Source organism: Rhipicephalus sanguineus, chromosome 9 (assembly GCF_013339695.2).
Source record: "Rhipicephalus sanguineus isolate Rsan-2018 chromosome 9, BIME_Rsan_1.4, whole genome shotgun sequence".
Classification (NCBI taxonomy): domain Eukaryota; kingdom Metazoa; phylum Arthropoda; class Arachnida; order Ixodida; family Ixodidae; genus Rhipicephalus; species Rhipicephalus sanguineus.
Genome location: NC_051184.2, coordinates 3,657,920 through 3,668,801, shown reverse-complemented (window position 1 = coordinate 3,668,801; position 10,882 = coordinate 3,657,920).

Here is a 10,882-nt window from a genome sequence, read left to right as displayed (position 1 = left end):
TCTGAGCACTAGACACATGACCGAGAGACACACAGGCGCTGCAATCATGAACGAGTTTCAAAGGTGCATAGAAGAATTCGGCATGGAGGAAAAGGAAGTGTGTGCAGTTACCGACGCCGGTTCTAACATGAGGCGCGCAGCGAGTCTCGCGCGCACAGAACACCACTTGTGTGTAGGGCACGGTCTACACAATTTGGTTATCAAGGACGGATTTGGAAGCGTCCCAGAACTTCACACTTTGTTACACAACTGCCGTGAAATTGTGAAGACTGTACATTACCGGGCCACCGAACTTGAAGAGATTGCGGATTCGGAACTGAATGCGGCAATACAATCCATGGTGAGCACAGCGGAAACGCTCGAACATGACGAAAATGATCCTGTATTTGACGAGGGCTGTCAGAACAGCGAACATGCATACAATGCCGCTCCAGTAGCACGGGGAGGAGCAGTCACCATTAAACTAGACACACCTACGAGGTGGCATAGCATTTTAGCCATGTTTGAAAGCCTCCTCGCCAATAAGGCTGCGCTGAGGAGGTTGCTGGCTCGGCTAGGGCATCCGTTCCCTGGTATTGAAGACTGGTGTCTTATTGAAGAGGTTGTGAAATTCCTGAGCCAGTTTAAGTGCGCGGTGGAACTGTTTCGCAGCAAAAATCGAGCACATTTAATGTGCTCATTGTCCTTCGAAGCGAGCTTCTCGCCTCATTGAAAGATATGTCCGGAAGTAGCGACGTGCAAGAAATGAAGAGAGAGATGCTGCAGAGGTTTGATCATAGGTTTCCTCTTACCGATGCTATGGTCACGGCATCGCTTCTCGACCCTAGATTTCAAAATCTAAACGCCGTTGAGGAGTATGTGGCACAAAGGGGCACATCGAAGCTTGAATTTCTAGCAAAGCAGGTGCGTCGCCATATCAAAGAATGCGATGTCACAAAGACGACTCAGTGTGACACGCGCCCTAACGATGCTTTGACGTCCTTAGCACAGCGCCATTCTAGTACGCCACAGAATTGGACAAACGAAACCAATGCGGAGTGTCATGCACTTTTAAGTAAACCTTGCGCCCAAGTAAACGACGTGTTGAAGTTTTGGAAGGAGGTTCAGAACGAGCTACCATGGCTCTCATGTCTAGCTAAAAAAATTCTATGCATCCCGGCCACGAGCACCCCAAGCGAGCGAGTCTTTTCTGTGGCTGGTCTTGTCCTTCGATCTCGAAGAGCAAATTTGCACCCACTCTCCGTAGATAAACTTTTGTTTATTCATGACAACTACAGTCACTGCAAATCTTGCCTCTAAACGACATTGTTCAAAAACAATCTTTCTTTTCTTCTCAGTTTGTTAGTTTGCTCACTTGTTGCCAGTTTGCCGTTTCTTCCCTTCCCCGAAAAAAATTACTCCATGAGAATGGTGCGGTTTCTTTGTAACTTTCATGTAAAAAAATCTAGTGCAACTGACACATACAGCTGCACCAAAGTACAGTTGCATTGTGCACGATAAAAAAGAATTATTTCTTTTAAAAAAATAATTGCGCATCCGAGCAATGCCTGCATTCGTTCTCATATACACTTCTTCGGTCCATAGCTAACGTTGAATATCGTGCGCATACAAAGGAATTGTTTCATCGTTTTAACGTTGTACCCATAGAAAAATATTACGATTGGAAACTAGCTATCAAATATAAAAAGTCTGTTTATAAAATCAACATGACCTTCTAAATCTCGCTAATCTGAGAGGAAATGCTCCTTTCTATTCTCTCCGCAAACAATACTTCTGGAACATCCCCTTTTGCCGAACAGATTACGGACGACAGATGTTACAATATTGTTTGCCTCACTAAACACACTCCTCAGTAGCGAAATAGAATTAGAGAAACGCAGTATAAGTGATATTAAAAAACACTTCCTGTGACTAATCTCCGTAAAAAATATGGTGTACTGTATGAAGAGAGATGCATTTTCATTGTTTTTGTTTGTTTGATGTTTGCCTGTTGTTATGGATAAATTATTGAGTAAATAATTATCTTTAGCGGTTGACTATGGTACATATCTACATTGACACATACTCTTTATCTCTTCATAAATATTGTAGAAACAAGCTTTAAAGTGTCACATTAACCATTTTTTCCTCCTTTCTCATGTAACGTGTTGGTTTGATTTTGTGATAGTATTTGTGACAGTATTTTTTTCGTGTATGTAACGCGCTAGTTTGTTTTTTTGTGATAGCATTTTCACATTCTTGTGTGTCTCTGCTGTATGCCCTGTATACGGGGGCTTGGGCTTTCCTCAAGCGAATTGTATCGCTTTTCGCCCAAGCTTGCCCACATCTTCAGGATGTAAATAAAACTGATTTGATTTGATTTGTTCATTCAACGTGGTGATGACTAGTTGACTAATTGCGCAAATTTGTTTTCTTCCGCATCATACATACCACACCATGAAAACATTCTCACATTATGAAAAATAAAAAGTATTTTGGATCTTTTGAAATATTTTGAAAAGCGTGACAGATATTTTGAACAAGTGATTTCACAAATATCTACCGATTTGTTGACAGCAATAAAGATAGTCGCAGGAGAGGTGTTTGTTTTTCCGTGCAGCCTAGATTGTAAAAGTAAAATCTCATTCAGAATTAAGCGAAATTAAGGTAAGCATACCTAGACAGAGCGATGTGCGTCGGTGCTGACTCTTTGCTCAATGAGAAACGGTTTCATAAACCGGGGCACAGCAAACAACAGCAGCAACAAAGTGCTGCGTCAACAATTAAAAAACAAGCAAGTTGCTGCACATTCGTGGATGAACGCACATGCGCGGCTTGAAATTTGCACTTTTTTTTTATTTGCAGGCTAAAAAACAAATAATTTACAAAACGTTTTGCAATCACCACGGTTTCAACATCTCTTTTTTGTGTCATCTATGCTATTAGTATTAAAAGCCCTGAATTTCAATTAAATCAGCAAAGAAGAAAGCAGCGAAACAACATTTTGAATTTGTGGTTTCGGTTTCCACGCCGCCGGCGCCGCCGCCGCCGACGAAAAATGCCCGTGCGCCGCCGCCGATGACCGATGATATCCCCGGTAGAGTGTACACTCTATCCCCGGCGTGCGCCGACGACGCCGCCGCCGCCGAACAGGAACGACCAACACGCCGCCGCCGGTCGAAACCGACACGGCGCACACCGGGGAGCCGGCGCTGCGTGTTTCCGTAGCCTAAACGGTACACAAGCGGAAGTTCCGGTTTTATATTTAAAAAACTGGTAAAAGGCGAACACGCTAACTACTGCTACGTCTGAGTACAATAAAAGAAATCATTGCTTTTTGTACAACAACAAAAGCCTTACGATAAACTCCTGTTTATTAATGTTTCGGCTATTCGCGAATAATTTGAGTCAATACGCCACCTAGCGGAGCGAGCGCGAAACAGGCTATTGAGGTCCATGTAGCGGACGACGTTCACTTTCGTACGTGCGGTTGCGGTTCTGGCGGATGGATTCGTCGTCAGCAAAGAAAAAAAATGCGTTGCGAAGCAGCTTGTTTGCGCTTCAATATGCACATCAGTGAGGCGGAAAGGCGGGATAGTATCTTTTCACGAGTTTCCGTTCTTTGAGTGAACCGTGAAGAACGGCGCCAGCCTCGGCATCAGCAAAGTTACTCGGACGATGATTGTTTATTCTCGGCACTTCAGCAACAAGTATTACGCCGCCGTGCTAAAAATTTGTTGCACTGTTCGAACGGCATCAACGAATCGTACGGATAACACAGCTGGAATGAATCGGAATCGATTCGTGGGAACGTCACGAAGCCATACAAGCTGCGAGAGACGCCGTAGTTAAGGGCTCCGGATAATCGCGACCAGCTGGGGTTGTGAAATTGCATAGTACGCGTGCATCTAGCGTTTCACCCCGTCAAAATGCGACCGCCGCAACTGGGATCGACACAGCGTCTTTCGCGTCAGCATCCAAGCATCGTACTGTGCCACAGCGGCGGGCAAAATCGAAATCTTCGTAGGGTTGATGTCAGCGTTCTTGCTGCGTGGCGTCAAGGCAAGTCTGAGATGCTTGCTATATTATGACGTATAGTAGCTTTGAGCCTTGCTCTTTAGATGTTGCGGGCTCGATTTCTTTGATTTGTGGGCTCGCGTAAGTGGTATACAGCCCAACCTAATCTAGTAACGTTGGTATAGCCTGCCTGATGTCTCATCGTAGGGTTCAGGGAGCTAGGAAAGTGCCAATTTACACCCACCTATAACGATACACTGCTGTAGCAGCAGGTAAGCAGAAGAATTTGTGGGTACCACAATTCCGCTCACGTATGCGGATCAGCTGACACGCACACGCACAAACAGACAAATCAATAGGGCTCTGCGCATTGCAAAAAATGGTGAACAAGTTTCCTGCGATCATTTCTTCAACAGTTAGTAGTCATTGTTTCTCTCCGCCTCTTCTTGTATACATGAAACGTTATTTCGCTCGGTGTACCATCACCGCCTCATTCTTTGGATTTGAACACATTTATGCAAGGACGCGACGAAGTAACCGGCTGATAAAGTCGCTTCAAAATGCTGACGTGTCGCCGTGATGCTCTAGGCAATCCGCATTTGATAAACGATGCCCACCGGCAACTACCGAGTGCGTTAGCCCACCTACCTTCAAAACACTGCCGAACAGTTTGTCTGACACCTTGCCGAGTGACACGGGCCGTGACAGCACAGCAGCACTTACCTAGCAGTAGGTGCGAACGGCTGATACGCGTTTGCACTTCGGTAAAAAGACAGCAATGCAGGAGGATTGGCCATCGGAGATCACAGACTCAACAAGAACACTTCGCAGCCGCACTGGGATTTCTTGCGCGTCCGAATCACGCCAGTCGTTTACACGAACGGTGCAACAACATTTATTTTATCGTCGATGTTGTCCTTCGCGGTAACCAAAATGACGTACTCGGCACCAAGTACACTCTCACCTTCGACAAAACACCACGTTTTCACATCGCAATCTAGGCAACACGGTATTTCCAGCAGCATCAATCCGCACATGGACCTCCTTGCCGCCGCCATCCTTGCCAGTGGATGGATGGATGCTATGAGCGTCCCCTTTATAACGGGGCGGTGACATGTCTGCCACCATGCTCGAAGAAAAAGGAAAAACTTCCTTGTTTCATGCTGGCCTAATACCTTGTCTACATTGATTAAATCTATCTTATTATACCAAAAATATTTATAAATTCACGGTCTATCTCTCTGCCTCTTAAAGCAGAATGACCTTATTCCCCCCCCCCCCCCCCCATTATTTATTTTTGTACTTTATCTCTACTCTTCTTCCACCAATACTCTAACCGTCTCTTACTTATTTCTATCGCGGACGTGTTCAGCTTTCCATTGTTGTCCCTAAAACCCAAGGCTTCCTCTAGACTCGTGCCCACACGTATACCTGGGTGAATATCGCCACATTCAATCAGTACATGTTCCATCGTTTCCCTAGTTCCCCCGCAGCATGTACAGTGTTCGTCTTCGTTACTGAATCTCGCTTTATAGCTTCGCGTTCTAAGGCAGCCCGACCTTGCTTCAAACAGTAAAGCGCTTCCCCTTGAATTATCATAAAACCTTTCCCTCCTTATTTCGTTTTTTTCCCTTTCGGTAGTTACTCAGAGCCGGCTTCTTTTCCATCGCTGTCATCCAATAAGTCCTCTCCGCCTCCCTGACCTTCCGCTTAATGCTCCCTGTTGCCATATCGCCCGCACTGCTAGCCGTATATTTACTGGTGAGCCTCCTAGTTCTCTTTCTCCACTGCGTGTCAACGCTTTTTCTATACAATACCTGAAAACCTTGTCTGCCCATCTACTCTTCTTCATTTTCCTCAGCCTCTCTTCGAATCTCATTTTGCTCTGAGCTTCCCTCACTTCAAAGCCTGTCCATCCCATATCACCCTTTACAGCCTCAATTGTCGTCTTCCCGTGAGCGCCCAACGCGAGGCGGCCCACCGTCCTTTGATTTACATCCAATCCTGATTGTACCTCTGACTTCATGCAAACCACTGAGTTCCCAAATGTAAGCCCCGGGACCATCACACCCTTCCACAGCCCTAACTTTGCCTAACTGTTGCCTAACTTTGCAGCGCCCCCTGGATTTCGTTTTAGGTGCGAATAGCGTTTGGGTGGCCCTCTCGTGACGGCTGTCGGGGAATCCTTTTGTTGCCGTCAGCTAGGTACCTAGGTGACCTAGGCATGACCTAGGGACGAAATGATCGAAATCTCTCTCTAGTTTTTGGCGGTGCTTTTTGGAACGGTCGCTCCACCGGCTGATGCACGCTTGAACTACTTGAACGGGCTTGGGCTTTCGTCTCCTGTCTCTACACCGACGACGATGACCGCGAGTCGGGCAGCTTTCGTTTCGACAACGTAGTACGCGAACCGGTGCTCCGTAGCGACTTCGTCGTGGCTACCTCGAACAACATCCATGACCTGGACGTCGAAGGCGAGGATGCTGCATTGCGCTGCCTTGCCACAATTGAGTAAGTAGTGATCTCCATTATTGCGAGCTTTGTCTCTGTCAGCTAGAAATGCCGAGTCTATCAATTACATACCAGAAAGCGTGACAATATGCTGTCGTTCTTACGATGTGGATTCGGAGCGTGATAAACATTTCGAACTGGGGCACAAGAGGCTCACCAACGATCGCTGCGCGAGCAGGAAATGTTTGCTGCGCGAGTGAGTACCGATCGTGAGTTTTCATGCACTACAGTTCGACATGGTTAACTTGCACCAACTCGTCCAATTTTCCTCTTGGCCTAAGTGATTACTACTACGGATGTTATCTGATCAACTAGTAGGAAATGCGCTCACTTTCGCTAATTCAAGGTAAATTCTTACATACCTTGCCCTGCGGTGATAAATCGTATAATTCTGTTGGGCGACGGGAGCATATGAAGACCTGGTATTTGTAAACAAGAAACAGCTAAAGAAGCGACTTAGCGTTTTATTCTAACGGCGCGGTGTGCGATGTTTAGTTGTCAACTTCGCGATTATTGGTACTGTCGTACAGTCTGAATCACGCTTGTCTGCAGTGCTCAAGCGGATGATTCGGTCGCCGTCTTTTTCACGGGTGCGCCGAGAGTGACGCCACAATGATACCACGGTCATACGGCAAGATGCAAGAATTGGAATGTATGTACCAGAGAGTTGGAAAAATACCAATATTTTACTGATACAAAAAAGGGAGACTTGAAAGACTTCAGACAGATCAACCTCAGCATTGCACAAAATATTCACGAAGATAAATTCGAGTGGGATAAGAGCCACACTTGACTGTAAATGTACCCTGAAACGATTTTTGAAATTTTGTCGGCGTTCAGGTTACAGCATCATCAAATCATTCGCACCACGAATTAAACGACGCACCGTGTATCAAGGCAGCTACGGGCAATTATAGTTATACCCTTCTTCTTGCCACTGCTTTGCCCCCTCAACTCGTATAATGCCATTGCTGGCGGCCGCAACGCACTCTACGGGTCGAGCTCCATTAAGTGCGCTGTTGGCAACAGAGACCAAGTGTGCAGGGTTACCAGATGGTGCGAGCTTCAAACCGCCAAATTGGACTCCGAGGTAGCCCAAACATAGCCCAACTAGAAAATTTGAAGTAGCCCAAAAATAGCCAAAATCAGCAAATGTATGCGTGAATCCGTTGTATTGCGTAATATTTTTTTGCTATTCAATCCACAATGATTGAGCGATGGCTGCAGAATCTAGGAAAAAGTTTATTGCCACATACAAATGAATGCAATCACAATGAAATATCGAAGCATGTTTACAAAAAGTAGAAATAGGTAGGGTTTACAAAAATACAAAAACCTATGAAATAGAGAATACAACAAAAGAGATGAAACTGGAGAAGTGAAAGAACAACTTAGACGTGATCACTTGATTTGGAGGCCAAGGCACTGCTCGGCCCATACAAAACGGTGGAGTTGAAACGTGACAAAAATGCTTTTCCCGGTTTAAAATGTTTGCAGCAGCCAGCGTTCCTAGCCAGACCAATTTTTACGTGGAGCAGCGCTTTTAAGGTCTCGTTAGAGATCCTGTTTGGAATGTCGGTTTTAGTAAGCGAAACCTGGCTGAACACTCGTTCAACAGCAGCGTTTGACACTGGCAGTGACAGCCAAGAGAGCGCCAGCTTAGACATCAGTGGAAACGTCGAGTTCCCGGCAACATTTTTTTGCATGTTCTACGCTCCGCCACATAATCCTGCAGCAGTGGTTCCTGAGAGTCTAATGTGCACGATTTCTTAGTACTTGTACAGTGTGATGTCTCGGGGTCGCATTCCGGGTTGTCGCAAATTGTTGGGGTACTTGAAAAACGTCTTTCAACTCTTGTCATAGCACGTGCAATGTCAGACGGACACCCTCCGATTCAGTAAAAACTGTAAATGCACGCGCGCATTCAACAATTCATTTCATAAGAAACACAGGTGTCCATTCTACTTAGAGGCACTTCTGCTATCTTGGATTTTGGTCTAGGACTGAGCGCCACATATCCTTATTATCTTTCACTGTGTGGTGGGGGGAAGGAAGGGTTCTTGCTCGGCATTTTACGGTAGTAGAAGTCAAGAAAGTCTAGAGAAAACGTGAGCCATATCAACGCGGTTTCAAACTGACGACACGTGAAGCCCTTTCTTGGGCTACGCCTCCAGGTGCAGGGATCGTTCAACACACTGGAATGTTTTGATAGCGGGACCTATCAGCGGCATGCGCATGTAAGCCTTGGCGTTCTTTGTATAGAGCTTTTTAACAGAGAGATAATAACCACTTTTCTTGGCTTGCGTGCATAAGCCGTTTGGGGTCCCCGATACTAAGATTATCTACATTTTGTAGCTTTTTGGAATTCTTGCCTAGTCGATAGCAATGTAGCCCAAAAATAGCCACATAGCCAAAGAGAACAATTCGACGCCAACTCGAACAAAAAGTAGCCCAATTTGGCTATTAATAGCCCAATCTGGTAACCCTGCAAGTGTGCGGAGTGGTTGAGATCTGCTCCACCACGTGCCAGCACACGACCAGCTGTCCTTGTTTTATTCTCCTGTAGGGCGACAATCTGCAAAGGTATAGTGCCTAGAATATTCTAGGCACTATAGCAAAGGCATGCGGACAAACAAAAAGTATTTGAGAACGATCATCAATCAGTGTAGGTCCTGTAATTTTTCATGTCCCTGACGTCCCCTTTCTTATGAATCAAGATGATGTTGGCATTCTTCCAAGATTACTGTCCGTTGTCTACAAGCTATTTACAAAAGTAATTGCTAACAGAATTAATACGACATTAGAGTTCAATCAACCAAAGGACCAGGCAGGATTTCGTACAGGCTTCTCAACAATAGACCATATTCATACTATCAATCAGGGGATAGAGAAATGCGCGGAATACAACCAACCCCTATACATAGCCTTCATAGATTACGAGAAGGCATTTGATTCGGTGGAGACATCAGCAGTCATGCAGGCACTGCGGAATCAAAGCATCGACGAAGCCTATATAAACGTAATGGAAGAAATCTACAGCGGATCCACAGCCACTATAGTCCTCCATAAAGACAGCGACAGAATCCCAATAAAGAAGGGCCTACGGCAGGGAGACACAATCTCTCCAATGCTATTCACCGCGCTTTTACAGGAGGTTTTCAGGGCCCTAGATTGGGAAGAATTAGGGATAAGAGCTAATGGAGAGTATCTCAGTAACCTGCGATTCGCTGATGACATTGCATTGATGAGTAACGCGGGAGACGAATTACAGCTCACGATTACTGAACTGGATACGGAAAGTAGAAGAGTAGGTCTGAAAATTCATATGCATAAAACTAAAGTAATGTGGAACAATCTCGGCAGAGAACAGCGCTTTGCGATAGGTGGCGAGACACTGGAAGTTGTAAAGTAGTACGTCTACTTAGGACAGGTAGTCCTAAGTAGAATTGCTCGTCGAAACACGGAAGCTACTCAAGAGGAACACAAACATCGCTGCAATAGTAAACAATGTGACATGGCCTTTCATGCCAAAGATGACGTCTTACTATGGGCCCCGATTCGAACATCGGGACTTTGCGATGATGATGATCAAAACTTTATTTCACCCAAAAGAGGGGACCGACCCAAAGATCGGTTACGCTGCTTAAAGGAGGTCAGCGGCAATGCCTTGGGACGCTGCGGCCTCCAATGCGAGAAATTTAGGGAACCAGCACTGGAGTTTCCGCGGTGTGGGCAGTGCCGCCCTGGCGGTCAAAGTGCGCATACTCCAGCCGCTCCCGCGGACGAGAGTGGCGACTAGCTGGTTGAAGCGATGCGGGCGCGTATCGCCGAAACAAAACAAAAGGATGCTGGCAGTACTGTTGCGCATTCAAGTGCCACAATACGTAGAAATGAGGGAGGACGTATCCTTCTATGCTTTTCCTTCTAAAACATATGATTAGGAACGGATGCGGCGTTGCATCCCGGCAGACAGGCGAGCACAGTATGTTCTGCTCTTGCTCTCCTGTTTAGTGGCGTCGGGCTGGTTTCTAAACGGAATTGCGCGTGTCTGCTAGATTTATTTGATAGTGAGAGCCACCAGTGGAAACCGGGGCCAATGAGCAGAATTTAATCGGTGTTTTGTCGTAAATGAAACATACATATTATGCAGCATGCGGCATATGTAACAATCTTTCATCTGACCACCACCAAGCTCCTTCTGATGCCACCGCGTGCAGTGAATATGATACGATAGGCAGGTAGTCTACATTATTTGCAAACATTTACGTCGCAGAAGGAAAGCTGTCTGTCTACGAGATGCGTACGGGGGCACGTTCGCGCCGAAGCCGCTGAACTGTTATGAGAAATACGCACGCGATGGATGCCTCCGTTGAAC